Source organism: Rattus norvegicus, chromosome 2 (genome assembly GCF_036323735.1).
Source record: "Rattus norvegicus strain BN/NHsdMcwi chromosome 2, GRCr8, whole genome shotgun sequence".
Taxonomy (NCBI): Eukaryota; Metazoa; Chordata; class Mammalia; order Rodentia; family Muridae; genus Rattus; species Rattus norvegicus.
Genome location: NC_086020.1, coordinates 146,398,115 through 146,410,060, shown reverse-complemented (window position 1 = coordinate 146,410,060; position 11,946 = coordinate 146,398,115). Strand labels below are relative to the sequence as shown.

The window sequence follows — 11,946 nt, the reverse complement described above, 5'->3', positions numbered from 1 at the left end:
CCCACTGAGTCAATAAGAACCTTTGGGAGTGACTGGGAAAGCTCTGTGCGAACAGGACTTCCAGAACAGTCTGACTAAGGTAGTGCTTGGGCAATAGGGGCCTTGAGATAGACACCTTGTACTATGGCTTGAATGTGTCTCTAAACCTTATGTGCTGAAAAGTACCCAATCACACAAGTATGGTGGAGGGGGACCTTTCAGAGGTGAGAAGGACACAAGAAAGCTGCCCTTCAAATGAATTAATGACATTATTATTAGAGCAAATTAGTTATTATCAGAGTATGGTCCTGATCAAAAGGGAGTTCAACGGCCCCCTTCCTGACCTTGCTACACATAATTTCTTGCCTTTTTACCTTCTTCCATAGGACAATGAAGAACAAAGGCCCTCAACAGATGTGTGCACTTGGGTCCTCCAGAGCTATAAAATTAAACAATAACAACAAAAATGATTTCATATACAATTTTAGGTATTCTTTCACACCTGGGTACCCCATGACAGCATGAGCTGTCTTCTGTGTGAAAACATCTGGAAGCTCTGTGTTCCTTAGCTTTGTGCAAAGAAGGTCAGTGAGAACTAGCTGCTGTGTAATGTTCAGACCAGGTCATGTTGAAGAATCTCTATCCCAAGAGCAGAGTCTGCAGGCATCTTCTGAGCAGGGGTCTGAGATGAGAGAACGGGGCAGGGAGTCAGACCCTACTGAGTCTCTGGCTGTGGCAAGCATTGAGAAGAAACATATCGGACTGTCTGGCAACACGGTGGGGTGGTCTGGCTGTGCAGTGTGGCAAAGCTTTAGCTTACAGGGCAGCACAGTGAGTGTCCATCTCCCCACATGTTCTCCTGTGAGGCAGAAGAGGCACAAGAGGAACTTCATTACAAAGGATGAACGCTTACTCCAGAATTTCTTTTATGAAGTACTTAATTTAGAAGATGATGTTAATTCACCAGCAAAGCCTCCTCATGCCCAGTTACTAGCCGAATTACAATTCTTGCAAATTTGGTCTATTTTCTGGTGTAAAAATGTCTCCACGTTTCTCTGGGCAATCTTCTTGGCAACGCACATGAGGAAATATTTAAATTAACTACATGGGGCTCCGTAACACAAATCATAAGCTTATTGTTGAAAAATATGTTAGGATATTTTCTTAATTATTCTAAATTATTTAGACTGTTATTCTAAATTCCCATTATCAAATAGCCTGCTGAGGACTTGAAATACTTTTGCTGTCGGGGACATTGCAGTGAGAAATAAAGACCACAAGAGGGCAGCAAAAGCACGTAACTTGCCTTCAGAGTGCAGGGTGCGGCAGGGTTTCCTAGTTTGGTCAAGATTCGTAGGAACCTTTCTCCTTTGTAAATGACATTGCAAACAATTTAGACATCTAAAAAGTGGATTCACACATTATTATATTGTTTATTTCCATCAATAATGTTTGCATGATAACTTACAAAAAATGGTTCTGGAATATGGCTCAATTAAGCAACAAGTTCAACTTAACTTCATTGTTTTTTAGGTTCATGAAAGCGTCTTTTGACATCCATTCTCGAGTGTGAGCTTGCACAATGATAGACTGTGCACACGAGTGTGATCACCCTGGGAAGTCTGAATAAATAAACAATATTAGCTGTAACCATGACAGTGGGCAAGAAGAATTTGTTTATACATGTTCGTAAGGTATTTCCATTCTGTTTCAAGGCACGGTCCTGAAAACCCACGGTGCCGGCATTAAGTTCTTTACTTGGAATAAAATTCCTCCCATCCCAGAGGCTTTCTTTGTGATGATTTAGATGCTTTTTGTACATTCTTGAAATCTTTAGCAATTGTTGAACAAGACACTCTCCTTGTAATTTTCAACAAAGACCCACACATTACATACCTTGGCCTGATAACAGCCCCAGTTGTCCAACAACACTATAGGTTCCAGCTGGCACTGTATGTCCTCCCTTTAGCCATGTTCTTGTTGAACCTTGGTTAGGGTCCCGCACATAAGGCACACATAAGAGCAGGCAAGTGACAGTAGGAATGAATACCTGGCCTGCATAAGGTCTTATGATGAATCCCAGCAACCATGAAGTGAAAGAACATATAAGCAATTTGTATTTTGTAACTTAAGTTATTGCAAGTATCTATGGAATCCCAGGGCAAGCTTTGTCCTTTGCTTTCCTAGACTTGATTCCCTGGTATGAGTCAGAGAGGCTCAGCTTCTCCCTCCTCTTGAAGGCTGTCTGGGCTTGAGTGCAGTGCAGCATCATAAGTCTTTCCTCAGATGACTCTCAGAAAAAGAGTTCTGCTAACTGTCCTACATCTCCTAGTAGTTCTCTGATACCCACAAGCTGGATGGGAACTTCAAGCTTGGCCCTTCCTTTCCTAGGTGTGCAAAAGGGTTTAAAAGTTTCAATTCTTGGTCTCTGTTGTTTTGCTCTCAATTGATATAAACACCAAATAAAATGGGGACAAATAGAGTCTCAGACAATGGCCAGCTACATAATTTATAATAACAAAAATATTACTGAGAGTTGGAGACTTTGAGATTTGAATGTTTTTATGAGAAGCAGGCTAGGCGATCTCAGTTCCAGGAAAACATCAATCTCCTCATCAGTAGGAGAGATGTGTTTCATCCAGGGAATGCAGTGAGCCCTTCCTGTGTGCAGCAACTGATGCATTCGCTGGAGGACGAGTTACCTGGACAGCCCACAACCTCGCGGGAGCTTCTGGGTGGAAACAAGGGACTCAGGACAATAGTAAGATACAAGATTCCTGGCTCAGCTGTTATGAGTACTTATGCTTTTACAGATTCCCTGTTCAATTTCTAGCACCCACGTGGCTGCTAGCAACCATCCGTAACTCCAATCTCAGACAAGCACCTGGGACATTTTTGGCGCACATACATAAAGGAAGTATATGCTTACATATACACAAATTAAATGTAAGTATTTTTTAAAGTAATTTAGATAAGACAAGTTGTGCTGAAGTAGTTATAGATGCTATGGGGTCTCTTAAAAAGGCATACCTGCGACTGGGCATCTGGAAAGTTTAGGTGTGACTTTTTGGTGGAAGATAAATAGCATCGGATGAAATGTGAAAATATGACTTCAAACAAAGGCAAACTCAATTCAGAGGCTACTGAACTACATCAGGTACCAGGATAAGGCCTCGAAGTAAGCAAAGGTCTGCAGAGGAGGGAAAATAATGCGTAGAGGACATAAATCAAAGAAAAAAGTGGCCAGTTAGAAGCAAAAGAAAAAGAGATCTGAGAGACAGTTACAGCAAGAAATTAATTCTGAAATGCCTATCATGTGAAAATAGTTTTATAATTTAATTTGTTCACATTAATCCGTTTTTGTTCAACTATCAAACCTACATTTATGGATGTGCCTATATAATACACACACATATAAGATATACTTATACAATACAGTTAATGTTGGATGCAGAAATTTGCCATTTGTCAAATGTCGTTTCTTAAAATTCCGGAAATTTCCTGAGTTGAGTCTACTTCAAATAATTCTGAACAGAATTGTGACATTAAATTCTAATGTAAAGTCTGTAATTTAAATTAATCCATCAAAGATTTTTATTCTATGCTATGTGAGTTGCTGGCAGGAAAGGGAATGGATTGGAACTTTCCAGAAAAACACACCGAAACAACTTCTTCAGAAATCTTACACAGGGAGGGAACTGGGGACATTCTTCTCTGGAAGCGAAATATTTACTGCAGCTTTACTGACAACCAGCAACACCCCGGACAGATAACAGACCTGAGCACAGACACTCCTAGTCCGTTGTCCTGCTGTGGTAGAACTGACAGTGCCACACCCCTGTGAGCAACCTGTAACAGGGCAGACGTGAAGGGCAGAGGGGTGTGCCATGTGGTTGAACTTAGCCAGTGAAGTGTGAGTGTTATACGATACCTTCAGTATGAAGATTAAGAATTAGTGACAGGCTGGGCCTAGTGTCACCAGCCTGTAACTTCAGGGGATGAAGGCAGGAGGACCAAGAGTTCAAAGCAAGTCTATCCTTAGCTACACAGTGTTTCCCAGGCTAACCTGCCTATAAGACTTGAGACACCTCCTTAAAACTCTTCTTACTTCAAAAAACAACCGCTGAGGGGCAGGCATTGCCACTGTAGCAATTTTTTTCTGTTATATTGTGATGTTATCACAAGCAAACTTATCACATGTTTGAACACATGTTACCTCCCTTTAGACAGAGCGTGTTCAGGCTGACGTATCATGGTCAAAGGTGGTGATAGCTCACAGAAGGTGGTCCAAAATTAGTTAGCTTTCTAAACATGCTGTGATGTTTATTGATTAAAGGGTTTCGATACTGTATTATCTCTGGACAGCACCTACTTGGAAAACAAGCTTTTCCAGGAACCGGTCCCGTTTTATGTAAGTGTCCTTTGTAGAGTGTTTTCCCACTGTCTCTGACACATTTCCTTCCTACACTGCTGATACGATTGTCCTCAGCATAGAGGGGAGGTCTTCTCAAGTAATGCCAGCTGTAGCCTCTGCCTGTGTCTTAGGCAGCAGGACTGCAAGCCACATACCACTCATGGTGATTTCCTTGGAGCTTGGGGTCAAGTCTTCAGCCTTCTAAGGGGAGTGTCCTGTAGTCTGGAGCTCACCTCTGTCACACCACTGTCCTCTGCACCTCTCAACTCCTCTAGACTCTGACATTTAGTTCCCCTAGATTCAGGACTGTTTAATGCACCCACTGTTGAGAAAAGTCCCTGTGAAAATGTAAAGGTACCAATGATTCATCTGCCACCCAGGCATTGTGAAGCCACCTACCCCACTGTATCATCCTAAAGGGCTCTTACTTCCACACTTGTCCTAGGGCATCATTGAGCTGAGTCTAACCTCAGCACAGCACAGAAACTTTGTCTTTTCCAGCCAGTCCACACAAGCGACAAATAGAGACGCTCCACACTCACTGTGAACCATGGTGCTGTCCAAGCCATCTGACAACTATGAGGATTCGTGCAAGTGTGTGGTCTCTGTTTGCTATTGAAAACACCCCCCCGGACACATGCATCTTAAGTACATCTGCTGTAGACATTGTTAAACTCTCTGGCTGTATATGGAAAGCTAATTTTTTCGATCATAGACTATCAAATGCCAGATTCCAAGTTCTGATTCAGCTTTTTTTTTTTTTTTTTTTTTTTTTTTTTAGATCGTGTCTCTCTTGAGAATGTCAAACCAACATCAGGGTTTGAGTAATTCTTAGTCAATGAAAATTAAGACATTTTGATTAAAACTGGTTCTGTATCCTAACTAAACACCTTAGTCAACTGCAACTTTTATTGAACAGGTTACTTGAATCAGAATTCCTGAATTCTAGTAATATTTCGGGTGATTCTCAAGAGTCTGCATGTCCAGAAATAACTAATTAAGAGATTAAAACGCATTGTTAGAGTTTCCCTGTGTCATCTCTCTGTCACAGATGTCAGTCACATTTACCTACCATCAGAGGAAGTGACCACCAAATTCTCAAGAGTAAAATTAGTGAGGTCCTGAGTGTAATCTTTGATACTAAACCACAACTGAACTAGAAACTTTAACATTTCTCCAAAGGAAAGAATGGCGTCAGCAGGTAATGGCCCCACCCTCCTGCATTTGGAACTCCAGTAGCCATGAGATAGACACAGCACATCAAGATGCCACCCTCCATCCTTCAAAATCCATTTGGACTAACATACATGTCCTTTATGATTGAAAGATAGTTACTATGGCAGCAAGACCTTGTGACCTTCATCCGCAAAGGGCGTACGGCTGCGCTCAGCCCTGCATCACTTTCCAGTCTATATCTTTCTTAGAGAACACATTGCACATCTTCATTGGAAGTTGACATTCAGCAGTTGCCTGATTCTGAGTTCCCATGGTGTTCAACATTCTCAGACTTTCATGTTATACTCTTTAAACCACTAGCCAAAATAAGTCAGAAGTGGGTTATTCAGATAGCTCTATCTATCATGGGGGTTCATGTATTCATATTCATGCTCTGAGAACCACATTCTTCTGAATATATATATATACATATATATATATGTGTGTGTGTGTGTGTGTGTGTGTGTGTGTGTGTTGCTTCATACTACTATCCACTGATAAATGGAATTCACTTACTTGTGTAGCCTTTGGCACATGACGTCCCATAGCTAGTGTGCTTTCACAGGCCACAGGTACATGTTTTCTGTCTACCCATCGTGAGCCTCTCTGCTATGGAACACTCATTTGTTTTCTAGCAGATTCTTCCAACCACTCTGCATCTAACATTTTTGAAGATTTCCTTATCCACATATGCAAAACCAAAAATTTGACCTTGGTATAGTTTTTGAACTTATTTTTTTCTGAAATGGATTCACTCAGCCAGATATTAATCTCAAATTTCTGGGTAACAAGCAGCTTAGGTCTCTATATTTAAATGTTCTTTCAAACATCCAGTGGGCAAACACCTCCCCCAAGAATGCTTCTTTAGTGGTCTATATTTTTCTATTTATTTTATTTTTATGCATATCTGTGATGCCATATGGTGGCTCACAGCCTCCAAAGGCATCAGATTCCTTGAAACTGGAATTACAGGTTGATGTGGACCATCATATGTGTTCTAAGAATCAAACCTGGGTCCCTTGAAAGAACATTAAGTATTCTAAGCCACTAAAGCATCTCTCCAGCCCCTCAGTTCAATGTCAAACTGGCATTGTGTTCTCTGCCAATCAAAATTGCCAGGGAAGCTATACTTTAAAAATACTTTCTCTTCATAGGTTTGATATTGTTCAGTTCCATTTTTATGAAATGTCTAGAGTAATGCCTTAATTATTTTCTTCTTGATTAAATAGCCTGCACTTCTTTGGTATGTTTATTATTTGGTGCAAACATGACCATTGGTTATTACATTTTAAAATAAAAGTCAATATTGCCTTTTTTTTAGTATTTTACTGCAAAAATATCCTTTCAAAGTTACCTGTTGAAGCATTCTTTTCAGGTACTAAATATTTCTACCTATTTCAGCTGAAGAAACAAGGTTACATAATATCTCGAAATTAGACTACGGAGCCTTTAAGTTTTATTGAAGGAGAGGGAAATGAGATGAATGATTTCAAGTATACTGTATTTTGAAATCTAGTTCTCCAAGATATAAACTTCAAAGAGAAAATTCACAAATTGAAATACACAAAAGAGACTAGATTCTTGATAAAAAATGTGTTTTTTACGAGTTCTTTGCTAGCCTCCTCAATTAAGCTAATAGAATAAGCAAAATTAATAATAATATACTATTAGATTTTGAAGTAAAAGAAATAATATGGAAAATGCAAGTCTCTACTTGTAGTTAACATTTTCACAGTCAGGTACAGGAATTTCTCTGGTATAACATAAGAGTTTTATTTTATATCTTAACAGATTATATACAATGGAAGACAATTCTGTGACTTGATGAAGAAATTTCCTGCTTTGTCTAAGATACTTTACTGGAGTCCATATTACTCAAAACCTACTAATCTGGACTGAAACATGAACTTCTAGAGTTGTTTATGTACCTATTTCCAGACAGATACATCATTTTCTTCTTCTAATCAATAATAATAAAAACCAGTGAAGATATGCATAGACAAAATGATTAGCCTTTGGGAGGTTCTGTGAGAGAACCTTAAGGTCAAAGTGTTGGAAAAATAAAGATTAGGATGTTGGCTCAGTCATTTTTAACAGAAAAGATAGAAAGTCCTAATTAAGCAGCACTAGATATTGGCTAGTTGGTAATGCATAAGATGTTTCTTTTTCTCTTACATATTACATCATGTTATATAACCTCTAATGTATGAGGATTAAAGAACAGGATCTAGAATCATCCCCATTTAGAGAGTAGAATCTCCAAGGTAACATTGTATAGCTATAGTAGTGGTTCTCAATTAGGACCAGTTTGCTACCCCCAATCCCTCTACCTTTTGAAATGCTTGGAGACATGTTCTGGTTGTCTTACCTTGGATGAGAGGTGTTGCTGACATTCAGGGGTTCAAGGCAGGAAATGATGCTCAACATTTGCAATGAGCAGAGTATCTCCTAACCTACTATTGAAGAATCTGTTGACCTGAAATATTCATAGTCAAGGTTTGTAAGTACATGGTTTGTAAGTACTTGGTTGGTCTGTACTCAAATACTTTTTCTTGCTTACTTGACCAGAAGAAAGCTTCTAAGTTGTTATACCAACAAATAATGCTATTATATTTTATTCCATTAGAGTAATTCTTCTTTTCTTTCTTTAGAAAATATAGCATTATGCTGTGTCTGACCTACAAATTAGAAGCTAAATTTGCATCATATTCTAGAAGCAAGAATTAGTTATCAGACTGAATTTTAGTTAATGGAAATGAACAGGAGTTATGTTTGCTTTGTTGGCTTTGAAACAGTAAATGCATAACACTGTCCATCCTCTCACACTAGAATTAGCAGCATTTGTATTTGTAGATATAAATAAAAATCACTTGATGTGGTAGAGAAACGGGGGGGAGGGAATTGAATGAAAGTGGAAGAAACCGATGTCCTTACATGTTCCCTTGGAGCACAGTCACCTACTTGCAGTGTCTTGCCTGCTTCCTGCTGGACTGCTTTGCACAAAGCTTTTTATTTGAGGGGGGGGGGGCTTTTGTTACTTCAGTTTGACCACTGTTAATATAAACCATACATGCTTTTATTTTTCTGAATAACAAGAGTAAGCATTACAGGAGACAGACAGCAAACTCACGTAGTTTAGAACACTCAACACAAAGGTAAGGAAGATTGATCAGTACACCGTGCTGACAAACAGAAGGAAACAGGCAACATTCCAAAGAAGAACCCATCATCCACAGTCACTAGTCTTTGCCAGAACAGACATGAGTAATACAAACTAAGAGGAGAGAGAGAGAAAGAGAGAGACAGAGAGAGACAGAGAGAGACAGAGAGAGACAGAGACAGAGGGAGGAAGGGAGGGAGGGGGGGAGGGAGGGACAAACAGAGACAGACAGAGAGAGAGAGAGACTCTATACTCTATGATGGGTAAACAGAGAAACAATCTTGAACTAATTGAGTGATTATCTCCTTGACAGCTAGCTTTAGTGTAGAAGGTACTCATGCCCCACCCCTAGCTGGTAAGCTTGGATGCTGGTGACTGCTTGAGCTCAGAGGATCATTTTCTTCTTCTTCTTCTTCTTCTTCTTCTTCTTCTTCTTCTTCTTCTTCTTCTTCTTCTTCTTCTTCTTCTTCTTCTTCTTCTTCTTCTTCTTCTTCTTTTCTTCTTCTTCTTTTCTTCTTCTTCTTTTTTTTCTGGAGCTTGGACCGAACCCAGGGCCTTGAGCTTGCTAGGCAAGCGCTCTACCACTGAGCTAAATCCCCAACCCCCACTTTCATCTGTCTATAGATTACCACTGAAAGTTGCCTATGCCCTGGTGGCTGGCCTTACAACCATGGACTCAGGAAGTGTACTAGCAGCACTTAATGAACCTAGTGGGTTAAAAATAAACAAATACATGCATAAATAAGACATGATGTTGATCAGGAGATTCTGGGGTGAGTTGGGATAGGAGGATGGAGATATATATGATCAGGACACAGTATATACAAATGCATGGCATTTTTGAAGAATAAATTAAAATGTTATTTAAAAACTCATGAGCCAGGAATTTCAAAAGCCAAGCATCACAACACCCAAGACTTTGAGATGTCCACAACTGTTTGAACTACAAAAAAGTTATCCTCCAGAGGATGCTGAACATGGAGTCTTAAGGATAGGCAAAAATGAGTGCAGATATGCTAATGTTTTCTACATAAAAGGGAAAGAGAGTTTATCACAAGGAGAAGATTATTTTAAGGGGATTATTGCTGGAGTTGAAATGCTGACGGTAACTGACAACCTGGATGGTAAAATGAAGAGTCCAGGTAGATTTGCAAAGAATTAAGAACTAAAGAGACAACTTTTCTATGAAATCTGATTGAGTTACAAACCTGAATGTTTCAGCTACTCATTGACCATGTACTCCATTAAAAGTTTCTGCAACTATAGAGCGTTAGAAATAGAGTGTTAAATCAGAGGTGATGAACTAACCCTAACCCCTCAGGTTTTTGCACTAGCAGATATCTTTAGAAAGTTGTCTCCAGCTGGAGTGGTGCTGCGTAACTTTAATCACGACACTCATAGAGGCAGGGGATCTCTAGGAATTTGAGGTTAACTTTCTTTACATGGTGAATTTCAGAATGGCCAGAGCTAATAATAGGACACTTTCAGAGATCTGGTCAGCTGCACTTTTGAAAATAGCCCCTGCCGCCTATGCATGGTCACTGCGAAACTGAACAAAAACATGGAAGTTCAGTCATGAAGTTTTCACATGTAAGTAAACATCAGAGAATAAGGCTGGCAAAGAACCTTCAACCAGAGATGTATGAAACTGAGTGTTCGCCTTATTTTTGCTGGATCTTCAGAAACTAAAACTTTAAGCGTGTACCTGTTAGTACAGTTGGATATTTTAGTATGCTTCTTTCTTCAAATAGTTAGTATTTAAATGTATTTCTAGGTAATAGGGCAAAAAATTAAGATCAGATAGTCAGGAGCTGGGGCCTGGTGTTGCCCTTGGGTTATGGGTTCAGCCTTGAGCAGAGGCTAAGGCTGTCTCACCTTTGAGCCTAAGAGTAGACTTGAGCCTGGTTCTTCATTACTCCTGTCTGAGAGACGTGGCTGGGTACAGGCCCCGCACTGGCACTCACATGAGACTTAGTCTGGGACTGGGGCAAAGGCTAAATCAACTGAAACTGGGCTTGGAGTAGAGAGTTGAGATGGGGCCGGATCTGAGCCAGTGAGTCTCCATAGCAACAAGGAAGTTAAGGGTGATGTTCAGCTGTGGAACCTTGATCCTTGGGGAACTGAGAACACCTAACAAAACAGTTCTGAACTTCACTTTTCAAGTGCTGTGTGTGTGTGTGTGTGTGTGTGTGTGTGTGTGTGTGTGTGTGTGTGTCTAGATCAAGGTAAATTTACAGGGTTTTTTTTTCCTCATCTTTATTAAATTGGGTATTTCTTATTTACATTTCAAATGTTAGTCCCTTTCCGGTTTCCATGCCAACAACCCCCAACCCCTCCCCCTCCCATTCTAATTCAGATTTGAGGCAACTTCTTATTCTTATTTAAGACACAATGGTCTCTGCCAGTCGTATTCACAGAATGCAAATGGATTTTAAAACTGAAGTGAGACATTTGCAAGGAAGGAAAATCTGTTGTTAAACATCCATATAATTCAGATTTATTTGTATTTCACTTTGAATAACATTGTCTATGACATCACTTCATTCTTAGAAGCACAGATCATAGAAACATATATGTATATCATATAATATATATTATAATCTTTATCGTGTTCTTTTGTAATATTTGTTCCACTAAACTAGAATAATTTAATTTTTTAACTTTGTTTTCATTATATGGAGAAAACAATCTCATATACTTTTGCATATAACTATGCATATAATCTTATCACAGTGGCCTCAAATTCATGCTCTTTTCCTACGTCTAGCTTCTCCTGTAGGCCTTACAGGCATGGGCCAACTGCTCAACTTTTGTTGAAACACTTTCCATCATTTTTTATTTTCTATTTTTGCATATATAAATAACATGTCCAGTAGCCCTGAGTAGACATATCCAGGAAGCATGAGAAATTCATGACCCATGATATTGAAGAGTTAATACCACTGTGAAATTCAATAATGACATTGTTAAAAATATATTATTGCCAAAATTACTTAAAAATTTTATTTTAAAGTATGTTTTTGTGTATGTGTGGGGTGTGTGTGTTTGTGTGTGTGTGTGTGTGTGTGTGTGTGTGTGTGTGTGTGTGTGTGTGTGTAGCTGGAATTACAGGCAGTTGCAAGAGACTTGATAGGGATGCTGGGGACCAAGTCATATCCTTTGCAAGAGCAACACATGC

At 39.4% G+C, this 11,946-nt stretch overlaps 1 long non-coding RNA gene across 5 annotated transcripts; it reads right to left on the bottom strand.

Moving 5' to 3' along the window:
- Positions 1–446: 446 nt before the first annotated feature.
- LOC102551458 (uncharacterized) lies at positions 447–10,861 on the bottom strand. Of its 5 annotated transcripts, XR_591099.4 has the most exons (6): positions 10,644–10,860; positions 7,977–8,084; positions 4,549–4,731; positions 3,010–3,169; positions 1,448–1,601; positions 1,285–1,347 (listed from the first exon to the last, which is right to left on the bottom strand). It is a non-coding gene; the product is annotated as an uncharacterized LOC102551458 (long non-coding RNA). The 5 variants fall into 5 exon arrangements; XR_005500981.2 differs by lacking the exons at positions 1,285–1,347; positions 1,448–1,601 and adding an exon at positions 447–838; XR_591098.4 differs by lacking the exon at positions 1,285–1,347 and having other exon boundaries at positions 1,389–1,601; positions 10,644–10,855.
- Between the last annotated feature and the right edge of the window lie 1,085 nt (positions 10,862–11,946).